Source organism: Mustelus asterias, chromosome 2 (genome assembly GCF_964213995.1).
Source record: "Mustelus asterias chromosome 2, sMusAst1.hap1.1, whole genome shotgun sequence".
Classification (NCBI taxonomy): Eukaryota; Metazoa; Chordata; class Chondrichthyes; order Carcharhiniformes; family Triakidae; genus Mustelus; species Mustelus asterias.
Window position 1 is genome coordinate 46,407,352 of NC_135802.1, and position 27,824 is coordinate 46,435,175.

The window sequence follows — 27,824 nt, forward strand, 5'->3', positions numbered from 1 at the left end:
CCTGAATACAATCATTTGAACATCACGATTTGATGGATTTGTCCTTACACCATGTCACAGAGCCAGCTCAGGACATCAGGAAACCAGATGAATGGAAAGTAAGGGTTAATGAATCAGACACAGATAAAAGCTTGAGCATGGAGGAGGAATTTCTTCAGCCAGAGAGTGGTGAATCTGTGGAACTCTTTGCCGCAGAAGACTGTGGAGGCCAGGTCATTGAGTGTCTTTAAGGCAGAGATAGATAGGTTCCTGATTAATAAGGGGATCAGGGGTTATGGGGCAAAGGCAGGAGAATGGGGATGAGAAAAATATCAGCCATGATTGAATGGCGGGGCAGACTCGATGGGCCAAGTGGCCTAATTCTGCTCCTAAGACTTATGGTCTTATGGAGGCTACAGATCCCAGAATAAGAAATACAGTGCGTGCTGAGGGAGAGACAGGCAGATAGATACATTTGTGCGAGAGAATTTAAGCATAATTACATAAAACTTGGAGTAGGATGAGAGAGCCTGAAGTGGGTTGGATTTTGATCAGATTGGACATTCAAAGATGCCTGATTTAAGATTATTAATGCCACACATGGGTGTACAAGGTGACAAATTGCAAACCAGGATCTGAAAAAGAAAATCATTAGTAGAAATTCAGCACTAGACATCCTACAACTATCTGGTAAGTGTATTAGGACAGTTCTGTTCAAACAGGTTTATCGTCACTGGTCTAGAACTAAACTTCATAAGAACGATTATAAAGAAAACTGAACAGAACAAAATACTCAGTTCTACCACAGTTGAGGAGTTTGACAAACCACAAGTCAGCCAGTTTACTAAACTAAAGGTGAAATACTGTGAATGCTGAAGATCTGAAATAAAAACAGAAAGTGCTGGAAAAGGTCAGCAGGTTTGGCAACAACTGTGGAAAGAGGAGCAGAGTTAACAGGCGAGATTCTCTGGTCTCTTCACTGCATGTTTCTCATGTTGGGAGGTGGCTAACTCGCCACTCGCCGATGTCGGGATCTTCTGGTCCCACCGCTGTCAAAGTTTAAAAAAGGAAGTAGACAAAAGGCGGGTAACTACAGGCCAGTTTGCTTAACATCCGTAGTTGGGAAAATGCTGGAATCTATCATTAAGGAAGAAATAGCAGGACACCTGGAAAAGAATGGTTCAATCAAGCAGACGCAGCATACATTCATGAAGGGAAAGTCATGTTTGACTAATTTACTGGAATTTTTTGAGGATATAACGAGTGCGGTTGACAGAGGGGAACGGTGGATGTGGTGTATTTAGATTTCCAGAACGCATTCGATAAGGTGCCTCACAAAAGGTTGCTGCATAAGATAAAGATACATGGAGTTGGGGGTAAAGTGTTCGCGTGGATTGAGGATTGGCTATCTAACAGAAAGCAGAGAGTCGGAATAAATGGGTGCTTTTCCGGTTGGCAATCAGTGACTAGTGGCGTGCCGCAGGGATCGATGCTGGGGCCTCAACTGTTTACCATATACATAGACGATCTGGAGGAGGGGACCGAGTGTAGGGTAACAAAGTTTGCGAATTACATAAAGATGAGTGGGAAAGCAAATTGCGTGGAGGACACAGAGAGTCTGCAGAGAGATTTGGATAGGCTAAGTGAGTGGGCAAGGATCTGGCAGATGGAGTATAACATTGGTCAGTGTGAGGTTATCCACTTTGGAAGGAATAATAGTAAATTGGACTATTATTTATACGGTGAAAAATTACAACATGCTACTGTGCAGAGGGACCTGGGGGTCCTTGTGCATGAATCACAAAAACTCAGTTTGCAGGTGCAGCAGGTAATCAAGAAGGCAAATGGAATGTTGGCCTTTATCGCGAGAGGGATGGAGTATAAAAGCAGGGAGGTCATGCTGCAACTGTACGGGGTACTGGTGAGGCCGCACCTGGAGTACTGTGTACAATTTTGGTCCCCTTATTTAAGAAAGGATATATTAGCTTTGGAGGGGATACAGAGAAGGTTCACCGGGTTGATTCCGGAGATGAGGGTGTTAGTTGATGAGGAGAGATTGAGTAGACTGGGCCTGTACTCATTGGAGTTTAGAAGGTTGAGGGGAGATCTCATAGAAACATATAAGATATGCAGGGGCTAGACAGGGTAGAAGCAGCGAGGTTATTTCCACTTACAACAGAAACAAGAACTAGGGGGCATAGCCTCAAAATACGGGGGAGTCAATTTAGAACAGAGTTGAGGAGGAACTTCTTCTCCCAGAGGGTAGTGAATCTTTGGAATTCTCTGCCCAATGAAGCAGTAGAGGTTGCCTCGTTAAATGTGTTTAAGTCACAGATAGATAGATTTTTAACCATTAAGGGAATTAAGGGTTATGGGGAGCGGGCGGATAAGTGGAACTGAACCCACTATCAGATCAGCCATGATCTTATTGAATGGCGGAGCAGGCTTGAGGGGCTAGATGGCCTACTCCCGCTCCTATTTCTTATGTTCTTATGTTCTTAAAGGGATTTCACATTGACTGCACCCCACACCACCAGGTGAGACCTGCTGGGGTGAACGGCTAGCAAGTTATGGCCAATGTTTTAAGTCCAATATGACACTCCTTTCACTCTGAAGAGAGGTGGAAATATGATGGGCTTTATGCTGTTGAAAATGGTGGAGCGAAAGGGAAGATCAGGGATAGGTTAAAGGGTAGGGGAGGTTAAATGACAAAGATGTCATGTAACAAAAGGCAAAGAGACTGGTTACGGTAGTAGTAAAGTGACAAAGCATTATTCCAGAGTAGGTGTTAATAGCAGAAGATCAATGCGTATCTCCCAGAGCCGGTGAACAGTCTCCGGTCAGACCACGCTGGAAACCGGCAGGAAGGCAGGTAAGTCATTTCAATCTGTTTTTAATCTATTTTAAATATGCATTTTTATTAATTATCGGGATCTTTCAGGTCCCGATCGAATCTCCCACCCGCCAGGAGTACTTCATTCCAGCGGGGTTCAGACTAGCTCCCCATGTTCGGGGAGCTAGCGGGAGACCCCACTGGAATGAAGGAAGGGGCATTCGGGGACCCCACGGGGTTGGGCGGTGGGGGGTGGTGCCAGCCTGTGCCCCTGGCACTGCCGAAGGGGCAAAGTGCCCATGCCCAAGGGGTACCTTGGCACTGCCCACCGGGCATGGGGCAGTGCCAAAAGGGCGGGGCCTATTGTGGGTGGGGCCAAGGGCAATTGGTGGGGATGGTGGGTCCCGCTGCCAGTCTGCATGGCGATCGGTGTGGGATGGAGTGGGGGCAGTGATTGGGGTGGGCTGGGGGTGCGGGGGACTGCCAGGGTGGATGGATCACCACTGCTAGGGGGAGGGGCCTGGGTATCGGGGTGCTCCGGGACAGGGGGGGTCAGGCTTAGCCCGGGAATTGCTGTGGGGGCCGCGATCGGGTCATGGGGGGGCTGGAGGGGCAGCACTGTGGGGATCCCAGGCTGGCCAGCGATCGAGCTAGCCAGAAAACGGGAGTTTGACAGTTTGGGGCCACTGCACATGCGCAGAGCTCCAGAACTGTCAGACCCCGGTGCAATAGGCCCCGCCACTCTGGGTTTTTAATGAGATTCCCGACTGGGACCTCTTCAGTGCACAGAGTGCGGAGATTCAGGTGAGAAGCTGAACTGACAGAACAAACAGGATTTAGAACAGTTTTCCCAGCAATTCAGCACTTTTGGGAGAATCGCCTCCACGATTCTATGATTATAAAAGTGCATGTTAGTGTTTTTAATTTGTGCTGTTTACTACAGAGGAAAAAAAGCAGCTACCGTCTTGGTTTTTACCCACCTGTAAACTGAGAGTCCAGCCAGTTCTGTGAAATATAATGAATACTTAACATCATTGCCAAAATACAAGATGTTTTAATGATCCTAATGTGTATTTGGTCCTGTATTCTTTCAAAGTTTACCCTGACTTCCTTATGTCAGAATGCATCAAACTTACCAAAACTAGATTCCTATTTATTATCCTGAACATTTTTCCAGCTCTTTTATTTTGGAGAAACTCGGGTATGTTACAAATCTCAACTGCACAATCCATGGGAGAGACCCATTAGTCCATTAGTTAACTCCAAATAAGCATTCATTGGTACCTTATATTCCACCTGGTGTGGGGTGGTGGGGGTCATGGAGGGGAGGCAGAAGGAACTGTGGTTTCAACTTAACCCTATTCGAGCAAAGTCATCCCGATCAGTTCATTCAATCAATACAAGGTAAGCTAATTGCAGATAAACCAACGGGCAGGTAACATTTTAAATGATAGTACTGCTTGATTGTTTTGTGCTCTTTTCCCCGCACAGTATTATTTCAGACAAGTCTTGTATGTGAGTTAACTGAAAGAACTTCTTTGGTGGAAATATCTGAAACATTGCACACGGGTGATTCAGGGAGACCATTTTACACAAATGGTGACAGATACATAGGGGCGAATTTATTCAGAGGTTATTTCTGTGGTGCCACTTGAAGTAGCTTATATTGTACTTCCGGTGAAGTTAGATTGTGGAATGGAAACAGTTCAGAGGAAACTTCCCCATCTTGGAATCAAATGAGGAAGATATATTCCCATTCATTTGTGTTTAGTATTTACAACATTGAACCATAAGGTATGCTTTAATAAAGTCAAAATATTAGACGTCATACATTTTTCGCCATTTAGTCGCCTCGCAGTCAATACTGTGGAATCTGAGTTCTCCTAGTGGACCAACATGAACTGAGCAGCCACCTAATTCACACATGATATCCTCAGCTGCTTTGCAACTATACAGAAAGCTGTCTCAGAGTTCCACGGTGCAGTTATTTGCCACATATCTTACTACCCCACACCTAGGTGGATTGGCCATGCTAAATTGCCCCTTAGTGACCAAAAATGTGTTGTTTAGGGGATAAGTGATGTAAATACGCAGGGTTACAGGGATACAGCCTGAGTACTGTGCTCTGTTAGGGGTCAGTGCTGACCCAATGGGCTGAATGGCCTCCTCCTGCACTGTAGGGATTCTATGATAAAATGGTTGCATTATCGATATCATGAGGTGATACTTATGTTTTAATTATCCATTCTTTATATAATTACATGGAGGATGATATTTTGATATTGGCTGGATTTCTCGGGTCTCGTACGCCCCGCCGCTGCTGCCAGCAAGAACGGAGAATTTGGCGCTCCGCCATATCTCTAGTCACTTCAGCGGGACCAGAGAATCCCAGCCTTTGCCAACACATTCTGCCAGTCAACTTTTACGACCCATTTGTCATTGTAACCTTTTCTCCACTCACTGCCACTAACTTTAATGTTTCATAATCTCCCCACTACTTAGCTCCTCCACACAACACCTCCAATAAAGAAAGGAACAAAATAACTCAGATTAATTTCACATCCTTCATATCTTCAGGATGTTCTAATGGGCTTTACGGTAAATAAGGTGATTTTGAAGGACAGTCCCTATTGCGATATACGGAAGCACGACAGCCACTTTGCGCACGCATGGTCACGTAAATGGCAATGGCAAAAAGCAATGAGATAATGAGCAGGTGAATCTCTGTTCCAGTGGTTTTGATTACAGCGCTCCCTCAATCACAGTGTCAGCCATGGCTCAGTGGGTGGCAATCTTGCATCTGATTTACAAGGTTGTAAGTTCCAGTATCATTACAGACACAAATCCAGACTGACACTTCAGTGCATTGTCGGAGATGCTGTTCCTCATGAGATGTTAAACGAAGGTCTTGTGTACTCTCTCACGTCAACCCAGTGCCTTGGCTAATATTTATTTCTCAACCCGCATCAACAGATTATCAGATCAGGATCACATTGTTGCTTCTGGTACTTGGCTGTGACCTATTTGGTTGATGTATTTCCTATAGTACAACTGTGATTTCTGTGGTAATTGTCCGATAAATTCCTGAGAGAACCACTCGGATTTTAAAATAATGAGAGACGTCTCAGCTTCATTAAGAATATTTTTGCACTCGGTGATCTTTCAACAGAATAGAAAGAAGATACAAACAGGTCCATCGGCTTTGGAGCCTTTGACAAATGGGAAAGTAAAAGTTGACTGACAGAATGTGTTGGCAAAGGCTGGGATTCTCTTGCCCCGCTGAAGTGACTAGATTGCTTCTGCCCTGATGATGGCCCTTTGGGCAGAACTCTCCCAAGCTCCGGCTGATGGGTTCAATGGCTGCCGGGGAAGGGGGAGGGGGGTAAAATTCGGCGGAAGGCCCAAAAATCAGTTTCAGCCTGCATGAGTATACAGTGGGATCTTCCGCTAGTGCCCACTGTGGCAGGATGGGAAATCTGCTGGAGGCTGGTGTGAAACTCATTTGCATTCCACAATGGTTTGCAGATGAAGGTCCGACCACCCAGACCCGATTCTCCGTGGCACCATTGGCAAAACATGCTGGTGTGAAACATATTTGGAACAACCTGCGTGTAGATGTTGGGATTCACTCAAACAATGCCTGGCGCTGTCTTCAGTAAAGCTGCTGACTGGTCAATGGGAGCCTTGATGGCCACATGGGTGCAGTCAACAATACCCCGCACATGGGAAATTAAGCCGGCTCCAAAACCGATGGACCTCTCCTCCTGATCCTGTAGATCAGTGCAGTAATACACATAATTGCCAACCCACCTTGTTGAAGCACTGATGGGCTGCAGACGTGGAGATCCCACATATATCTCCAGTGGAGCCCTGGGACTCAAAGGCGTAGGGGCCGGAAGCCATGATCTTCAGAGCCACTGACATACGGTGTCAATTAGTCCTTGTGGGCCTCAGCTTATCCTGCAGCATAATGTAGTGATCAGTGGTGGCCTCCCTGGAGAGTTGCTGTCTTTGCTGACTCTACCGCTTAGACACCTGGGGATATTTCCACCTCAGGCAGTACATTCTCTCTCTTCTTCTGCACATATGGGCCTGTTGACATGAGCCAGTATGCCTGGCATGCCCATCCTGAGGCTGACCCTGAGATTGCTGATGTGTCTCCACCCGGAACTCCTTCCCTCTGAGCCTCCTCACTGGGGTCTCCAAGGCATGGGTGGTTGAAATCTATTACATGTGGTTTAGCTCTTATTCTGAGGCCTTCTTTGTAGATAACCACCCCAACCCTCCACCCACCTACCTAACTTCTCCCTGAGTTCATTCCTCAGAGTAATCGCCACTGCTCCAATGTGATGCTTGCAGCATGGTTGGATAGTCCTGGCACCTTCACCCACCACTGCCGGCAATGCCCACTGTGTACCAGCCTTCCTGCCCCACACATTGGCTCTCCTAATGGCATCTTGAGAGAGCCAGCATTGGTTCCAGCTTCCTTGCTGCCTTGTTTCCCAGGCGGGGCCCTGAACCGACATGACTCCCTGCTCCATTGGTAATATTAGTGATGTGTCGGGAAATTGCAGTTAATTGGCCTTTCAAATGCCTCAATTCCACCATCTCAATGTCAGAAATCCACCCTCTGTGGTTTCTGTCGTGGGTAACATCAAAATCGACATCAAGATGTTGGACTTATGGTCAAAGGTGGTCCGTTCATATTTTATGTCCCTGCGACCGCATGCACACGCTAAAGTAACACCCAACATTTTCACATTAGGGGGCAATTACAACAGCCAATAATCTCTGTAATGACTTCAATAAGGCCATTGAGGTTGGCTTCTTAGTATATGGACTCCCTGATTGAGCTCCCACGAAAAGAAGCCCCTGATTGAGCTCTTTGTTGCTTGTCCAATCAGGGAGCCCTTTGTTGTGTATATATATCTGGGAGCGTCAGGTCTCCTTGCACTCTGAATGCTGACTCAGAGCTTGTAGCATTGTATGAACTTAAACAAAGCTTGTAAATAAAAGGGAATCTGGTGAAGGGATACCGGCCTCTGCTGACTGATTTCAATCTCCTTTACTTGGCGGAGGGGGAAGTGGTATGTCTCTTTTGACAATGTATTTCTCTAACAAGAACATTCAGATTCAAAGCAGAATAATCACCGTGTTATACAGATTTTAGTGATTGTTTTCTCTAGAGTAACCGTACATAGCCATCCCTCACAATTCCTTTCAATATTTTGTTTTCACAAAATCAACTGTGAAAACATCTACCTAAATATTGTGGTAATTCACCTCAGTATGATTTGCTTTTAAGCACTGTCCGTGGTTTCCCAAGAAAGAAAATCACTTATTTTTTGTAACACATTGTTGTCAACCCTGGTTGTATATAGTGGAGTTATCTGTCCATCTCGATTACCCTATTTTGAAAGGTTACACTCCACTGACATTCCAGACAATTCCTGATGTCATGAACAGATTTATATGATATAAACTACAACTCACAAGCAACTTGTGCCATTTCTGCCACTTCTTTAGTGCAGGATGTAAACAGCTCCAGCAAAAACCGACCTTTGCCAACAAGCTACAAGTATTCCCTGTAGATCTATGGTCTGAATTTACTGCAAAACCTTTAAAAAATTGATTATTTACTGCAGTTGTTGAAGAAAGCCAAGCTTGTTGATAAAGTCAACTACCTTAATGCCTTTGTAAGTTTCTGGTTGGAAAGGCTCGGTGCACTCACTGGCTCACAGTACCTGTAAATAGTCCCTTCTCGGAGGCGGCATTAGGTCTGTGTAACATCTGCAGATACACAGGGGATCCACAACCAGACAGAGGTCCTCTGAAAGAACACTGAAGTAACTGTAATTGCTGATCCCTGATCATTTTGTCAATTATTTTTATACTACTATTGCAAACAGGTTTTCTTTATTCATTCAAGGGCATTGCTGGCGAGGTCCACATCCCTAATTGCGCTTGAAAAGGCAGTGGTGAGCTGTCTTGTTGAATTGCTGCAGCCTATGTGGTGTAGGTACACACAGTACTGTTAGTGAGGGAGTTCCAGAATTTGACCCAGCGACATAGAAGGAAAGGCGATATGTTTCCAAGGATGCTGACTGGCTTGGAGGTGAACTTCCAGGTGGTGGTGTTCCAAGGTATCTGCTGCTCTTGTCCTTCTAGATGGTAGCAGTTGTGGGTTTGCAAGGTGCTATCTAAGGAGCCTTTGTGAATTCCTGCAGTGCATCTACTAGGTACGGCTGCCGCTGTGCTTCGGTGATGGATGTGGTGCCAAACAAGTGGACTGCTTTGTCCTGGATGGTGTTGAGCTTCTTGAGTGCTGTTGGAGCTGCACCCATCCAGGCAAGTGGAGAGTTTTACATTACACTCTTGACTTGTACTTTGTAGATGGTGGACAGGCATTGGGGAGTCAGGAGGTGAGTTACTCACCCTTGGATTTCTAGCCTGCTCTTGTAGCCACAGTATTTATATGGCTAGTTCAGTTCAATTTCTGCTCTTGTAGCCACAGTATTTATATGGCTAGTTCAGTTCAATTTCTGGTCAATGGCAGCCCCCAGAATATTGATAGTGGGGGATTCAGTGATGGTAATGCCACTGAATATCAAGTGGCAATGGCTGGATTCTTTTCTGTTGGAGATGACCATTGCCTGGCACTTGCGTGGTTCGAATGTTATTTGCCACTTGCCAGCCCAAGCCTGGATATTGTTCAGGTCTGGCTGCATTTAAACATGGACTGCTTCAGTATCTGTGGAGTTACAAATGATACTGAACATTGTGTAGTCATCAGCGAACATCCCCACGTCTGATTTTACGGTGGACGGAAGATCATTGATGAAACAGCTGAAGATGGTGATGAAGAACCCCACAGTATCCAGGTATGGATTTGGAATCAAAGGAAGTAACTTCTATTTAGCATCATTGCCCAGTAAAATGTAGTGGCCTTAAAACCAAACCATTGCACAGGATCCTCATACTCAGACAGATGCTGCCTGACCTAGAGTATTTCCAGCATTTTCTGTTTTTATTTCCAATTTCCAGCATCTGCAGTCTTTTGTTTAGTCCTCATACCTAATTCCCCTCAGACATCTCACTTTTCCCATTTTCCCACAACTTCTTCTGATGTGCAAGCTGTAGGTGGTGTTAGGCTGCACCTCAAGCTTCCTGCCATCCACCCTTCAACCCAACCCTACTCATGTATCTTTCATATTTTAGATACCAACGAACTACAGAACGGAGGCGTCCAGGTGAGCTCTGCCCTTTTTCCTCTTCTTCCTCCTGCTCTTCCACATGTTCCTACTCCTCACCTGCTTGTCATGTAGCTGGTAGCAATGGTTGTCCCCTCATAATAGCGAATTGTCTACAGGCAACAAACCACAACAAATTGTGACACCTGTTCTGCTGAGTAGAAGCATGTTTTGGCATGCCGGTGGTCTGATCCATCTTATTCATCTGGCAGCATCGTTTTCATATCATGCATGCTGCATGTGTGTGTGCGTGGGCTGTGTAATAAAGGGGTGAGCTAAGTGGTCAGCGGATTGTCCTCGTTGCACAGTAGTCATCATTTGGTTTTCCAATGGTAGCCTGAATGCATTTAAGACAGCTGATTGCTGTAGAATGATAGCATGCTACCAGGCATTGACCTACATGCTTCACTGCCGAAGGTCATACACCCTGAGGGAGGGGAATTCATTTTGGTTCCAGTATATGGCAGAATTGACATGCAGTGCCTGCAAAGTCATGTGTGTGTAGCCAATGACACCCTGCATCATGGGGATGCCTGCAGTTCTCGTAAAACCACATTCCTGTTTCACCTAATGGTCTATGGCAAGAGAGACTAATATGCAGTTAGCTCTCTTCGACCTCCCTTATACAACAGCGGATGGCAAACTAGGAGATGCAACAGTGACTTTCAAAGCTAACCTGGAAGAATTTAGATGCATAAAAAAAATCACCATGGTCACCTCCAGAGTAATTGGCAACACTGTCTTGGCCCCACTCTGAGGTTGAATTGTGATTTCAGGATTTGGTAAATTTCAGTGAGAATGTGCTTCCTGAATTGCTGACATCGCAAACATTGTTCCTCACTGACATTCTGGTGGGAGGATTGGTCCTTGGGCATCTTGGTCAGATATGGCCTCATCCTCCAGACTCTGTCTCCCCCTCTTCCTCTCTCTTCCAGCACCTCTGTGTGACCTTTACTTATTCTCCCAGTCATGCTGCATTTAGAGGGGAATGTGTACTATTCCACCCTTGTTTGGGGGCAATTGCTTTCTGTGTGAGCCTTGAAGTCAGGTAGAAGTCTTCAGCACCTGCCACACCAATCTCTGTAAACCTCTGCAACTTGAAACACTGATACAAGTGATACCAACCACCAAACACGGGTCAAATCATAGTAAGTCAGAACAAATAAACTGGCTATTAACTTGCAAGTAGTTGGCGATTCCTCTAAATAGCTCTGATTGGGGGATGGTGAAGGGGCTGATTTTTCCCTCTGCTTAATGTGAATACATTTATGCAAGGTTAAAAGAGCTTTTGGCTGGAGCTTTGAGTTTCTAAATGGCATCACTGACATCAATTGAAGATACCCTCTGGACATTGAGGATAGCCTCTAATCATGTTGTGTGGTACTATCACCGTGCTCAATGGGATACATTGTGACAGGTCTGGCACCTCAAGACTATGCAACCATGAGGGACTGTGGGTCATCAGCAGCAGCAGAATTGCCCTCAACCACAATCTGTAACCTCATGGCCCGGCATATCCTCCACTCTACCCATACCACTGAGTCAGGTGATCAGTGAAGAGAGTGTAGAGGGCATGCCAGGAGCAGCACCAGGCATACCGAAAAATGAATTGTCAACTTGATGAAGCTACCTGGATTAATTGCGTGCCAAACAGCATAAGTAGCAAGTGAGAGAGCTAAGCAATTCCATAGCCAATAGATCAGATATAAGCTCTGCAGTCCTGCCACATCCAGTTGTGAATGGTGGTGGACAGTTAAATAACTCACTGGAGGAGGAGGCCCCACAAATACCCCCATTCTCAATACTGGAGGGGCCCAGCACATCAGTGCAACAGATAAGGCTGAAGTACTTGCTGCAGTTTTCAGCCAGAGGTGTGGAGTGAATGATCCATCTCAGCCTACTCCGGAGGTGCCCAGCATCTCAGATGCCAGTTTTCAAGAAACAGCTGAAGGATCTGAATACTGCACAGGCTTTAGGCCCTGACAATATTCCAGCAATAGTACTGAAGACCTGCGCTCCAGAACTTACCATACCCTAGCCATGCTGTTTTAGTACAGCTGCAGCAGTGGCATCTACCCAGCAATGTGGAAAATAGCCCAGGTATTTCCTGTACACAAAAACGACAAATACAACCCAGACGATTACCGCCCCATCAGTCCATTCTGAATTATCAGTAAAATGATGGAAGAGGTCATCAATAGCACCATCAAGTGGCACTTGCTTAGCTATAACCTGCTCACGGGTGCTCAGTTTGGATTCTGCCAGGGTCACTCAGCTCCTGACCTCATTGCAGCCTTGGTTTAAACATGGACAAAACAGTTCAGGTCCAGAGGTGAGTTGAGATGACTACCCGTGACATCAAGGCAGCACTTGACTGAATGGGGCGTCAAGGAGCCTGAGCAAAACTGGAGTCGCTGGCAACCGGGGGAAAACTCTCCATTGGTTGGAGTTATACCTGGCACAAAGGAAGATGGTTTTTATAGTTCAGTCATGTCAGCTCCAGGACATCATTGTAGGAGCCCCTCAGGGTAGTGTCCTAGGCCCAATAATCTTCAGCTGCTTTATCATAAGGTCAGGAGTGGGGATGTTTACTGATGACCGCACAATGTTCAGCACCAATTGTGACTCCTCAGTCCATGTGCAAATGAAACAAGACTTGGACAATATCCAGTCTTGGGCTGACAAGTGCTAAGTAGATTTGTGCCACAAAAGTGCCAAGCAATGACCATCTCCAATAAGAAAGCATCTAACCATTATCCCTTGACATTCAATGGCATTACCATCATTGAATCCGCCATTATAAACATCTTGGGGTTGCCTTTGATCAGAAACAGAACTGGACTAGCCACATAATTATTGTGGCTACAAGAGCAGGTCAAAGATTAGGAATCCTGTGGCGAGTAACTCATCTCCTGACTCGCCAAAGCCTGTCCACCATTGACAAGGTATAAGTCAGGAGTGTGGTGGAATATTTTCCACTTGTCTTAATGAGTGCAGTTCTAACAACATTCAAGAAGCTTGACAGCATCTAGGACAAAGCAGCCCACTTGATTGGCACCCCATCACCACCACCTTCTCAAGGACAATTAGGGATGGGCAATAAATGCAACCTATTCAGTGACACTCACATCCTATGAATGAATTTTTAAAAAAATTCAGTGATGGATACTGACTGACATCATGATCTGCCTATTCTGCACACTTTTGGCAGATATTAGTTGTGCACGAATGTCTTTGCCAACATGTCCCCAGAATAATTTTTTCCAAGGTATTTGATGCTGACACTAGTTTATTGTTGCCTACACTGTGAGAATGTTGATTTGGAGAAGTACTGACTGACTCAAGTTCAGGTACAAAAGTGTAAGTCCGAGCTGTGGCTCTCCTATATGTGCTGAAACACACAGTAAGTGTATTTTCCTAATTAACTTAGTGCTGTGACCTCCTCGGAAATCAATAAGACAGTAGACTGCTTTGAAATAACATGGCAACGGTGTTTCTTTCAGCAGAGTCTAAAAGGTCAACGGAGGTTTCTACTCCAGTTCAAGTCCTAATTGCACTAAAAAATCTTTACTGGTCTTCAACTTGTCCAATGATGACATGTGGGCTGAATTCTGGGATGTGTTCTTATCACTAAAGGAGTCCTCACGTAAATTTAATTTGTCAGGGAAAACGCATAAGGGTAAAGTGAAAGCAATTGCACCAAAATCGATGGAAAACAGAGGGCTTGAATAGAACATCGGTTAATGCACAAGAGGGTGGATGGAAGACAGAGAGAGACAGCCACATTTTAGTAAAACATGCAAATGTCAATTCTGATCAAGACTGAGGATCGAAAGAACCATGGAAACCCCCCTGCACTGCTGCTTAGATATAATTTACCATGCAATAGACAGTCTAATGCTGCCTTCAAAACATCCAAAATTGTCAATAGGGATACAAATGAGCTTGTCCACCCAGCTCGACAGATGGTTTTACCCAAGTATCAGACTGAGGCACATTTCTCAGTGCCCAGATCTGGCCAAAATATCTGCTGGAGATATCGTACCTCTTGCAACTAAATATAGATACAGGACAGCTGGAGAGGTGCTGTTTCATGAACTATTGTGTTTTTGCACACCCAAAATAATGGTTTGAAAATTGCAGCAAGTGATTATGCCCCATTTTGTGATTTGCTGATTAGAGCTTAAGTGCTTCAACGATGGGCAGGCGAATATCAATTATTTGAGAGATGCTCTCATGACTAACCTGTTAGAAAGTTTTAATGAGGGAAAAACTATACAGGGCAATTCTATGATTTCTGCTACCAACAGGATAGTCCTTTGGGACCATGAGCCTGATTTATCGATTATACTTCTGTTGGATGATGGTCCATGCCAGGAGCTTATAATCATCTAGCTTCACCTACAAAATTGAATTTTGATTATATTGGTCTAATCTTACTAAAATAGGGTGGCACGGTGACACAGTTAGCAATGCTGCCTCACAGTGCCAGGGACCCGGGTTCGATCCCTGGCTTGGGTCACTGTCCGTGTGCAGTTTGCACATTCTCCCCATGTCTGCGTGGGTTTCCTCTGGGTGCTCTGCTTTCCTCCCACAGTCCAAAGATGTGCGGGTTAGGTGAATTGGCCATGCTAAATTGTCCCTTAGTGTACCCGATTTTCACAGTAACTTCATCGCATTGTTAAGGTAAGCCTACTTGTGACCAATAAATAAACTTTTTCAGAGTGTGGTAAGATCTAGAAAAAGAAAGTTTGCACGTTCTCCCCGTGTCTGCGTGGGTTTCCTCCGGATGCTCTGGTTTCCCCCCCACAATCTGAAAGATGTGCAGGTTAGGTAGATTGGCCATGTTAAATTCCCCGTTAATGGGTGTGAGTATGGGTGAGGCTATGCTGGATGTGAAGTAATGCCTCTCAAGGTATGAGACACAGATGGAATAATTCACTACAGAAACAGACAGAAGTCTGACTTATGCACCATAAGGGTGCAGAAACGTAGAGAGAGAGAGAGATTGGGGGCAATCTTTAGCCCACGCTTGGTGATTGCCAATGGGTGTTCAGGATGCGGTGAAATCTGGAAATTGCAGATCTCGCTGGTGAGATTAGGACTTCCGATTGTCACCGCCCCTCGCCACTGATGTGATCACTTTCACACCCATAATGGGCGTGAACCCGATTTACATACATTTTAATACATTTCCATAACATTAACACCCTTTGCTCACCATTTGTTGACCCCCTCACCATATATTTGTAACGTGCCGATGTGACGTCTTTGAAACCTCGGTGGTGGGCTGGAGGGGGAGGTATTTGTTTGTCCTGAACAGGGTGCCCTTTAAACATGGAATCCCCCCCTCCAGTGAAGCCCGGGCTTTGTCGGCGTGTTGATGCCCCACCCCTCCCACTTGACAGCATGAAAGACCTGTTTTATTGTAGAGCGGCATGGTGGCACAGTGGTTAGCAATGCTGCCACACAGCGCCAGGGACCCGGGTTCGATTCCTGGCTTAGGTCACTGTCTGTGTGGAGTTTGCACATTCTCCCCGTGTCTGTGTACGTTTCCTCCGGGTGCTCCGGTTTCCTCCCACAGTCCAAAGATGTGTGGGTTAGGTGAATTGGCCATGCTAAATTGCCCCTTAGTGTACCCGAACAGGTGCCGGAGTGTGGCAACTGATGCGCTATCAATAAGGCGAAAGACTACCGATATGCCAATATAAGTGTAGGCTTTTATTCACAACAGAATCAGGAGCAGATCCCAACAATTAACCGACCTGGACTGAACAAGGGGGAGGAGACAGCCACCTTTATACTAGGTGCTGAGGGGAGGAACCAAACTGGAAGGGGATGTGTCCAGGTATGACAAACACACACAACGGTGGTCCATATAGGACAAAGGCACAACTGAGGTCCACCACATTCACCCCTTCCTTTTAAAAAAAACAACACGGGGGTGAAGCGGAAACAATATCACAAGTCCAGACGAACCGGTGGCTTGATCCGTCGTCGCGATCGTCGTAGTGCAGGTCGCAGAGTCGTCCGAGCAGGGAGCGATGTCGGCCCAGGCTCCGTACAGTGAGCGTCGAGAGAAGGCGCTGGGTGGTGTGAAGCGGACCGATCCGTCGTCCCGTCCAGTCATCGGGTACTGCGTGGCGACGGCTCCGGCGACTCAAGCGAGCTGTACATAGGGGCGAGAGGAATGAGCAGTGGCCCTGGTGGCGTATGGGGAACAGTGGGAACCGGAGCTGGGGGGTGGGGGGCTGCAACAGGCTCTGGGCACACTACATTGGGGACAGGGACTGAGGGAGGAAGAGGCGTAGCAGTCTCCGAATGGACGACACCAGGGACCGTGGGGCGGAAGGACGTGGTGACCTCCGGGGCACCCGCGGGTGCCAAGTCACGGACAGAAACCGTGTCCTCCCGCCCATCAGGGTACGCTACATAAGCATATTGGGGATTAGCATGGAGCAGTTGGACCTCCTCGACCAAGGGATCTGCCTTATGGGTCCGGACATGCTTCCGAAGCAGGACGGGTCCCGGGGACATCAGCCAATCCGGGAGCGAAGTACCCGAGGAGGACTTCCTGGGAAACGCAAACATCCGCTCGTGAGGGGTCGTATTGATCGCTGTGCACAAGAGTGACCGAATGGAATGTAATGCGTCCGGAAGGACGTCTTGCCAACGGCTGACTGGAAGGCCCCTAGACCGTAACGCTAATAGAACGGCCTTCCAGACGGTTGCGTTCTCCCGCTCTACTTGACCATTGCCCCTGGGGTTATAGCTAGTGGTGCGGCTGGAGGCAACGCCTTTGGCGAGCAGGTACTGCCTCAGCTCGTCACTCATGAAAGAGGACCCACGGTCGCTATGAATATAGGCTGGGAAGCCGAACAGGGTGAAGAGCTTGTTCAGGGTCCGAATCACTGTAGCCGTGGTCATGTCCGAGCAGGGGAAGGCAAAAGGGAAACGTGAGTATTCGTCAATGATATTCAGGAAATAAACATTGCGGTTAGAGGAGGGGAGGGGGCCTTTAAAATCAACGCTAAGGCGCTCGAACGCGCGAGTGGCCTTTACAAGGTGCGCCCTACCTGGCCGGTAGAACTGCGGTTTGCACTCAGCGCAGACCCTGCATTGCCTGGTAATCGTCCGGACTTCCTCAAGGGAGAAGGGCAGGTTACGGGACTTGACAAAATGGAAAAATCTGGTGACACCCGGGTGACAGAGGTCGTTATGGAGGAACTGTAGCTGGTCTAGTTGGGCACTGGCACATGATCCACGGGACAGGGCGTCTGGGGGCTCATTGAGCTTCCCGGGCCGGTACATGATGTCATATCTGTAGGTGGAGAGCTCAATCCTCCACCGCAAGATCTTGTCATTCTTAATCTTGCCCTTTTGCCTGGTGTTAAACAGGAAGGCAACTGACCGCTGGTCCGTAATTAAGGTGAATCGTTGGCCCGCGAGATAATGGCGCCAGTGCCGGACGGCTTCCACGATGGCCTGGGCCTCCTTCTCGACCGAGGAGTGTCGAATCTCAGGGCCTTGTAAGGTCCGGGAAAAGAAGGCCACCGGACGGCCCCTCTGGTTAAGGGTGGCAGCTAGGGCAAAGTCAGACGCATCACTTTCCACTTGGAATGGGATGGATTCGTCCACAGCGTGCATCGCGGCCTTCGCGATGTCCGCTTTGATGTCATCGAAGGCCCGACAGGCCTCCTCCGCCAGGGGAAAAGAGGTCGATTTTAGGAGCGGACGGGCTTTATCTGCGTAACGGGGAACCCACTGGGCATAATAGGAGAAGAAGCCCAGGCATCTCCTCAGTGCTTTGAGGGTAGTAGGGAGGGGAAGCTGCATAAGGGGACGCATACGGGCTGGTTCGGGGCCAAGGACACCATTTTCTATCACGTACCCAAGGATGGCGAGGCGGCGTGTCCGGAAAATACACTTCGCCTCATTGTATGTGAGGTTCAGGAGAGTGGCCGTACAAAGGAATTTTTGTAGGTTGGCATCATGGTCCTGCAGGTCATGGCCGCAGATGGTGACGTTATCCAGATACGGGAAAGTGGCCTGTAGTCCGTACTGGTCCACCATTTGATCCATGGCCCGTTGGAAGACTGAGACCCCATTGGTGACACCAAAGGGGACTCGGAGGAACTGGTAGAGGCGGCCATCCGCCTCAAAGGCAGTGTATGGGCGATCCTCCGAGCGGATAGGGAGCTGGTGGTAAGCCGATTTCAAATCGATCGTTGAAAAAACCCTATAGTGCGCGATGCGGTTGACTATGTCCGCGATACGGGGAAGAGGATATGCATCTAGTTGGGTATACCTGTTTATGGTCTGGCTGTAGTCAATCACCATGCGGTGTTTCTCCCCCGATTTAACTACGACCACTTGCGCCCTCCAGGGGCTGGTGCTGGCCTGGATAATCCCTTCCTGGAGCAAACGTTGTACCTCGGACCGAATGAAGGCCTGGTCATCCGCACTATAGCGCCTACTCTTGGTGGCTATAGGCCTACAATCCGGGGTGAGGTTATCAAATAACGGGGGGGGGGTGATCTTGAGGGTCGAGAGACTGCAGGTGGTGCGCGAGGGGCGCTGCCGTGACGGCGCCTTGCAGACAGAGAGCGGGGGGTAAGGGCCATCATACTGCAGGGTGACGCTCCTATGATGGCTGAGGAACTCTAACCCCAGCAGTACAGCTGCGCAGAGTCGCGGCAGCACGAGGAGCCGAAAACGCTCGTAGACTGTGCCCTGTACCGTCAGCGTCACCAAGCAGCACCCGAGGACCTCCACTGAGTGAGAATTCGAGGCCATGGAGATGGTCTGGCTCCAGGGTCGCACGGGAAGGGCATATTGACGCACTGTGCGAGGGTGTATAAAACTTTCCGTGCTCCCACAGTCAAACAGGCAGTTTTCTGCATAACCATTTACCTTGATCTCCATTATGGACTTGGAGAGTTGATGTGGCTGCGACTGGTCCAGGCAAATCGATGCCACTGTTGAATTAAAGAAGAATCCATCTTCGTCGCCGTCTGATGACGTCACGGATGAAGCTTCCTGCTCAGCTTGCCTTGATGCCAGTCTCAAAGATGGCGACTCCCGCACTTCCGGTGACCGCATCAAAGATGGCGATTCCCGCACTTCCGGTGACCGCATCGAAGATGGCGATTCGCGCGCAGCCGCCGCCTGCATCAAAGATGGCTGCGCCCTCGGAGCACACATGGCTCCAAGAGTCTTCAGAAGCGGCTTTGCTCGGCAGACTTTAACAAAGTGGCCTAGCTTACCGCATCCGGAGCAAATCGCGTCCTTTGCCGGGCAGTGACGCCGAGGGTGCTTAGGGAGGCCACAAAAGTAACATTTGGGCCCTGCTGGAGCAGCCGTCGCAGTGGAGCCGTCGGTGGAACGGGATCCAAGGTAAGACCCGAGATTATGGGAGGCTGCTTCTAACGTTTCAGCCATCGTGGCCGTTTTCCGGAGGTCTAGGTCATCTTGTTCCAGCAGACGCTGCTGGATGTATGTAGACTCAATGCCCGCAACGTAGGCGTCGCGGATCAGATCCTCCGTGTTCTGAGCTGCTGAAACAGCCTTACAGTCGCATGCTCGGGCGAGGACTCGCAGGGCGCGCAGAAATTGGGCGCACGATTCTCCTGGCTGCTGTTTGCGGGTAGTTAGGAGGTGTCTGGCGTAAACCACGTTAGGGCTCTTTCGGAACTGCCCTTTTAGGAGTTCGATAGCGTCCGCGTAAGTAGCAGCGTCCTGGAAGATTCCATAGACAGTTTCGCTTACCCGGGCGCGGAGCACGTGGAGTTTAGCAGCGTCGGTGTCGATGGCCGTAGCGGTGTCGACGAATGCTTCGAAGCAGTCCAACCAATGATCAAATTTATCAGAGGCTCCAAACTCTTGAGGGTCTAATGCTAACTTGTCGGGTTTTAGAAACTGCTCCATACTAGTAACTGTTGTGAATAAAATTGATGCGCTATCAATAAGGCGAAAGACTACCGATATGCCAATATAAGTGTAGGCTTTTATTCACAACAGAATCAGGAGCAGATCCCAACAATTAACCGACCTGGACTGAACAAGGGGGAGGAGACAGCCACCTTTATACTAGGTGCTGAGGGGAGGAACCAAACTGGAAGGGGATGTGTCCAGGTATGACAAACACACACAACGGTGGTCCATATAGGACAAAGGCACAACTGAGGTCCACCACAGCAACTAGGGGGTTTTCACAGTAACTTCATTGCAGTATTAAGCCTACTTGTGATTAATAAATAAACTTTTTCAGAGTGTGGTAAGATCTGGAAAAAAAAATGGCCTGTTTCTCCAGACAGAAAAGCGCCGTTTCTTTTGCCAAAACCAACACTTTGGGTCTGATTTTACCAAAACTTCGCACCCGGAAATCGCGGTAAAGTTGGGTGTCAGGCTTATACCGTGATCTGCAGCCGAATCTGAGCAGATCGCGGCTTTACCGACGCCTGATACGGGCGTGGGTCTGGCGCGCGCCTGAATTGGGCCGCCCGACGATTTAAGTGCATTTGCATGCATTTAAATCGACTTAATGAACCGCGCACCCAACTCTGCCGCCAAATCCCACTTTACCGTCTTCTGGCCCGATCCGCGTCCGCGTTGTTACCCACCTGCAGGATAAAAGTCCGAAGTCGCCGCTGCAGCCTCCGAAGAGCGGGGTCAGAGACTGCAGCGGCTCTCTGACCCAGGTCATCCTCTGGTCCGGGTGGGAGGGGGGTGGGAGGAGGAGAGGGGGTGTGACGTACCATCCCCTGGGGGAGGGGGGGATGGAGAGGGGGTGTGACGTCTCATCCTCTGGTCGGGGGGGTTCCGTTGCCTGTCTGCGGCCGATCCCTCCTGGCACCATCACTGGTACACTACCAGCCACAGATTACTCTTCCCTGCAAGTGCGAGAGAGCGGGAGAGATGGCTGTGGCTGGTAGTGTAACAGTGATGGTGCCAGGAGGGATCGGCCGCAGACAGGCAGCGGAACCCCCCCGACCAGAGGATGAGCCGTCACACCCCCTCTCCACCCCCCCCCTCCCCCAGAGGATGAGATGTCACACCCCCTCTCCCCCGCCCCCCCCTCCCCCCACCCAGGGGATGATCAGTCACACCCCCTCTTCTCCCACTCCCCCCCCTCTCCCCACCCCCCGCGACCAGAGGATGAACGTTAGAGAGCCGTTCTCTCCGCTCTCTGCTTTTTTTTTCGCGCCCGGGTGCGCTCTGTCAGATTTTTTTCGAACTGCGCATGCGCAGTTCAGAGCTCCGATCGGTCCGCCAGCGCTAAGCCCCACCCATAGCGCGGGGATCGGGCCGGAGCCGGCAAAACGTGTATGGACGGGCTGGAAAGAGGATTCCAGGCGCGGATCTATTTGACGCCCAGATCCGGCACTTAGACTCAAAATGGTAAAATTCCCCCCTGTGACATTTTCTGGTACATTTTCGTCCAACGTTACTAAAACACATTTAAAAAATCAGTCTTCTCATCAGAATGCAAGACCACTGTTCATTGTCATTGCTTTTAACCAGAATTGCTTCACTAAATGTGCAGCTATCCATTGCTTTTTGTCAAGTGCAGTTATCTTGCTGGGAAGTCTGAGGATTACAAAAATAACGGGAAACTCTATTTAAAACTGCATCCTTCTAAAGTGCCAGTGATTGATCATTTGTCACTTTTATCTATAAATGATCAACAGGTTCCTGATGACTTGGTTTGTGATGCCGCAACAGGCTGCTGCACTTCTTGCAAGCATCTGGGCTGAATCGTACTAACCTTAAGGCAATGTGAAATTGTATTCACTCTATGATTTCAAGTAGAAATACATCATATTTAATGATGTTTATGGCGCTTTGCCATGGAGCGGTCAGAAGGTGTACGTCGTTGCAAATGTGACTTGATTTATTTGACAGACACTGGCCTCCCAGACACACACTCAACTTTTTTAACAATTAATATTTTATGAAGATTACTTTTTAAAGAAAATTCTTCTGCTAATCTTCAATTATTGATTAAATTGTTCAAAGGCTTCTGATCCTCCTTCATTTGTAGAATCAAACTACTTCGACAAAACGACTACTGCTCCTGCCCAGCACCACAACTCTGCCTTCTTCATCACAGCCCTCGTTCCTCTGCCGGTGTGAGACTTCCATTTCCCATTCCAACCGTCAACATGAGCTTTTTGAGTGAGGTAACAATGGTGGGGGGATTCTCCGACCTCACTGCCCCGTTAGTAGATTAAGCCAGTCCTGGAGAATAGTGTGTGGGCCTAAAAATCCATTTCGCACCTGGTGCCAAACACATTTGCGATTCTTCCGGTCCCTTCCTGATGACGTGAACTGGAGTCTGATTAGCATCTAAATTATGCATATTTCATTAAAATCCCAGCACATGGAATTCACTGTCCTTTGGCCGTGGCATAATAATGGTGAGAGTCATACTGGTCTTCATTCGCGGAGACCTGGTGCAATGGTATTGCTGGGGGGCTTGGAGGCCACTGAAACCCCTGAATAGTTGGGGACATGACAGGGCGGTGCCCATTGGGCAGTGGCCACCAGGCCATTCTGGCACACTGGCAGTGCACAGCAGTGGCCGCCGGCCAGCCCGGCAGTGCCGAGAGGTGGGGTCTGAGTTGGGGCCATGACGGGGAAGCTATGTGGATGGGGGTCTGACGGGGGTGTCATGCAGGGGGGGGATCGTGAAATAGTCTGATGGGGGTGGGGGGGGGGGAATGTCAGGGGTCAGGCAGGGGACCCATCTGGAAGGCCCTGATGCCAATGACCCGTGTCGGAGAGGGGGTGGGGGAACATACCACCGATAAGGGGGAGGGCGGTCTCAACATCTATGGCGGGGGGGTGGGAGAGGGTCTCCCAGTGCACTCTGAGATTGGGGCACCCTTGCGAAATGGTGCCCAAGTGCTCAGAAGCTGGGCCGACTGCCATGTTTAGGCCCCGCTGCCGCAGTACCAGCGCAAAGCTCCCAACGCTCCAAAAAAGTGACTGAGTGTGTGAGGATTGTGATGCGGGGCACGGCTGAGAGACTGGCATGGGTCAGTCCATTGTTCTCACCATTATAACACTTAGAAATATTTTGGGAAAATTTCACCCATGAAATATATACAGCAGGCACCTCAAAACCCCGGAGAAATGCCATCAGTGCTGCCTGGACAAGATACTGCAAATTCACTGGCAGCCGCATAGCTTCTCCGTCATGGCCCCAACTCAGACCCCACTTCTCGACACTGCCAGGCTGGCACTGCCAGTGTGTCAGCTGGGGCCCGCCGGGTGGACACTGCTCAATGGGCACCGCCCTGCCATGCCCCCGACCATTCAGGGGCTTCAGTGGCCTCCAGACCACCCCCCGCCCCCCCGCCCCCCCAGCAATACCATCGCACCAGGTCTCCAATAATGAAGGCCAGTAGTGATTCTCACCTTCACACAATTATCATGCCACGCCCGAAGGCTGGTGAATTCCGTGTGCTGAGATTTGAATGCGGTATGCATATTTAAATGCTAATCGGACTCCATAGGCACACCAATGTCAGTGTTCTCTCTCAGGCCAACATCCCCAGCATCGAAACATTGACCACGCTTGATCAGCTCTGCTGGGCGGGCCACATTGTCTGCCTGCCTGACACAAGACTCCCGAAACAAGCTCGGAGTTTTGACACAGCAAGCGAGCCCCGGGAGGGCAGAGGAAATATGCAAAGGACATCCTCAAAGCCTCCTCGAAAAATTGCAACATCCCCACCGCTACCCGGGAATCACTGGTCCGAGACCACCTGAAGTAGAGGAAAATCAATCAGGAAGGAGCTGAGCACCTCAAATTCCATTGCCGAGAGCAAGCTCTTGCCAGCATTGACAGCGAAAGGAGCGCTTGGCAATCTCGGCACCCACCCAACCGCTCCTTCAACCACCCTCTCCCCCACCAGTCACAGAGACTGTTTGTTGCGCATTGGACACCTCAGTCAGCTTAAGAATTCTTCCTCATCTACTACTACTGCCTACACTTCCATTTCTCGCTCACGATGATTGAACTGATGGAATATTGTGGACTATGGGTGAGGCGGGGAATTGACAATTGGCTGGTGATTCGGAAGCTAAGGCATATCATTAAGGTTTAGGTATGTTCCTTGTGGAGATAAGACTACAAACCCCAAATGAAATAACCATTGAAGAAAATAAACGTCAGAAACCTGGAAAGGGAGTCAAAGTAAGAAAAACTGAAACTCAAAAGCAAAAGCAGTTAACGGGGAATGAATAGAATAAACGGGTTCATTTTAATCAAGGTGGTATTGAAGAGGTGGATAAATAGAAGAGATAAACAGAAAATTCTTACTTGTCCGATGTAATTTTATGGATATAGCTTTTTATATTTATGAAGCCATTCAAATTCAGATGCAGTGAAGCAATTCTCATTTCATCTGTTTGACTATCTTAATATTCCGGGACACTTGTTTGGTTATCTTCAGTCTGCAAGGTTCTTGGTACAAATCAAACAATGGATTTTATAGCTAATGGCTACATACTTCTTAATTTGAAAAATTTGCTTTGTTATTTATAATATACATGCGGGTGGAAAACAAAACTCTTCTGTCTAGTATCACTATGATATTTAAAATAAATGTTGATGCACAGACACAAATCTTATTATCACCCAATGCAGAAAGCATCTTTTAATGTGTCCCTTTAGTTTCTTTAATCCAAGTAAGGCACAAGGGTGAGCAACATACTTCAGTGGTTGACAGCGACCATTTTTCATTTGTCAGGAAACAGGTAGTTTTAAATAATCTACATTTGTACTTTTGGGTATTAGTAACAGGGTATAGATTTAGGTGACATAAAAACAGAAAACGCTGGAAAATTTCAGCATTTCTGACAGCATCTGTGGAGAGAGAATAGAGTAAGAAGTCTAACAACACCAGGTTAAAGTCCAACAGGTTTATTTGGTAGCAAATGCCACTAGCTTTCAGAGCGCTGCTCCTTCGTCAGGTGGAGTGGGAGATATGCTCACAAACAGGGCATACAGAGACACAAACTCAATTTACAGAATAATGAATGGAATGCTAATCAAATTCCATTCATTATTCTGTAAATTGAGTTTGTGTCTCTGTATCCCCTGTTTGAGAGCATATCTCCCACTCCACCTGACGAAGGAGCAGCACACTCCGAATGCTAGTGGTATTTGCTACCAAATAAACCTGTTGGACTTCAACCTGGTCTTGTTAGACTTCTTACTGTGTTTACCCCAGTCCAATGCCGGCATCTCCACATCGAGAGAGAATAGAGCCAACGTTTCGAGTCTCAATCCTTCGTCAGAACCAAGAGCAAAGAAAATCAGCAGAGATTTAAATTGTATAAATCTTTGCTGATTCTTTTTTTGCTCTTAGCTCTGACAAAGGGTCATCCAGACTCGAAACATGCTCTCTCCCCAGATGCTGTCAGACCTGCCACTTTAAGTTAGAAAGACTTCTTGAGTTTAGTTTAAGCTGGACCCGGTAAGCAGTTGAAACTAGTTAGCTGGAGAGGAAGCATCTCTCACAGTAAAACTGCCAGCACGAGAGAAGCAGAACAATGGGGTAATGGGAAGAAAGCAAGTCCCAGGAGTTAAAAGACAGGTAGTTCCAGAAACTAGGAAATGAAAGAGAAGTTTCAGGAAGACTGAAGTCAAAGGGACAAAAGGAACTGGAATTTGAACACGGTACTGTTCCTTGAAGTTAAAGAAAGGGGCAGAAAGAGGCTCCCAGTTAAATAAGAGCTGAAAGGTACAGATCTGTTGAAGTTGGATAGCAAGAAGCCAGACATCTGTGATACTGAAGTTGGTGATACCTTAGTGCCACCTGTGAAGCAGTGGTCTTCTATTGGCATGGTTGGACATCTGGGAGATTACATGGAGGCTTGAATACAATGCAATCAAAGACAGAGGAATACTGAAAGGAGTGATTTAAATCCTGGAAGTGGATCCACGGTGAAGCAGCTGAGAGAAAGCCCTATTTGGGAGAAGATTCTAAAACGTGTCTTTTCAAGAGTAGAGTTTGAAAGCACTTGTGTGGAAATCAGATTTCCAGTGGGACCACTTGGCTCACTGGGCCCTATTTTACCATTTTAATTCTAAGTGCTGGGCGGACTTGAATCTGGGAGTGTTTCAGATCCAACTTTTAGACTCGTTCTCAGGCACCCCCATATGCACTCTGCCTGAAAAAATAGCAGCAATTCTGAATCACGCTGCAGAAGCCTGTGGGCGGGGCTTAACGTGCCTGAAATCCTGCAGCTCCGATCGGAGCTTTCAACTGCACATGCGCAGTAAAAAAAAGACAAATACTCCCCTGCCACATCGCTCCTGGACCAGATGATGCCTCCCCCTGGCCCCCACAGACATTGCACCACCCCCACACCATTACTGTCCCTCTTATCACCCCACCTCCCCACTACCCAGACCAATCGTGGCTCCCTGCCTCCCTTCCTCCTCCCACCGATCTCACGCAAAGTGGCAGCGGACCCCCCTGCTCTCTCCCGCCCCCCCCCAACCAGAGAGCCATCTGACCCACCTCCCAACCCCGCCATGAAAGAGCCATGTGACCCACCTCCCTGCCCCCCACCAGAGAGCCATCTGACCCGCCTCCCTCCACCCCCACCAGAGAGCCGTCAGACCCACCTCCCTCCCTCCCACCAGAGAGCCATCTGACTCACCTCCCTGCCCCTACCAGAGAGCCATCTGACCTACCTGCCACCACCACCACCACCCCGATCTGAGTTAGAGAGCCGCCGGAAGCTCTGAACTTACCTCCTCAGAAGCTGGAGCGCCCGAATCAGAACTTTGCGGACCATGTCTGTTTCACGCCGAATGTGATGGGTGAACGTGATGGTAAAGGGGGAAATGCCGGTAAGTTTGGGCGTCCAGCCCATTAAGTCAATTTAAATGCATGCGAAATGCATTTAAATTGACGTCGTGTCCGTTTGGGGCGCAGTCCCGATCGTGGCCATTTTCGGCCCTTGGTAAGGGGGAACAGCCGTGGAGGCAGTCGCGGATCACGCGACTTGCCTCACGCCCGACTTTACCAAGTTTTCACACCCGAAAATGGGCACAACGTGATGGTAAAATCGGGTCCACAGAGTGATAAACATCTGGAGGGATCTGATGAGAAATCTACAGAAATTAGATAGGGTGGTATCTGCTACTTGGTTTCAAAGTAGGGTAAATCTACCCACAGTTGCCCCGTTCGTTTACAGAGACTGAGTACTTACTGAGAACAATATAGTGTAAGATATATTCTGTAATTTGTGCTATCCTTAAAAACCTGTGTGCATTGCGAAAACATAGGTGGGGTTAGGAGCCATAAAGCTTGCATTATAGTCAAGCTTTTAGTGTTTACATTTTAAAAATTATTTTGTTAAAGTTAATTGTCAGTCCTGTGACTCTTGTTTGTCCATGTTTTTAAAGAAAAAAGTAAAAGTTATGGTCTATTGAGCCAGGGTTCCATTTTGGGACCTTCACATCCTGTCATAACATCCACTGGGATCGGAACACATTACATTGGTTCATTGTAAAGAGATAAGTACAAATGAAATAGAAGACTTAAAGTAACTCAAATTAAGAAAAACTGAGACCCTATGTTGAAAAAATAGATTTTTTTTATTTTGAGCAGAAGCTTAGCCTAATTTGAAATAGAAAATCTCAAAACAAATGGTAATTCTTGATGTTTATGTTTAGATGCACGGTTCTATAATTCACTTCACAGTTCATACTTAATGGCATTTACTGGCAGGAGTGT

General features: G+C 48.0%; 1 protein-coding gene across 3 annotated transcripts in view; it reads right to left on the reverse strand.

The window, feature by feature from the left end:
• plxdc2b (plexin domain containing 2b) overlaps positions 1 to 27,824 on the reverse strand; it is a 404,160-nt gene that overhangs the window by 123,490 nt on the left and 252,846 nt on the right. The gene's annotated exons all lie outside the window — the stretch shown is intronic.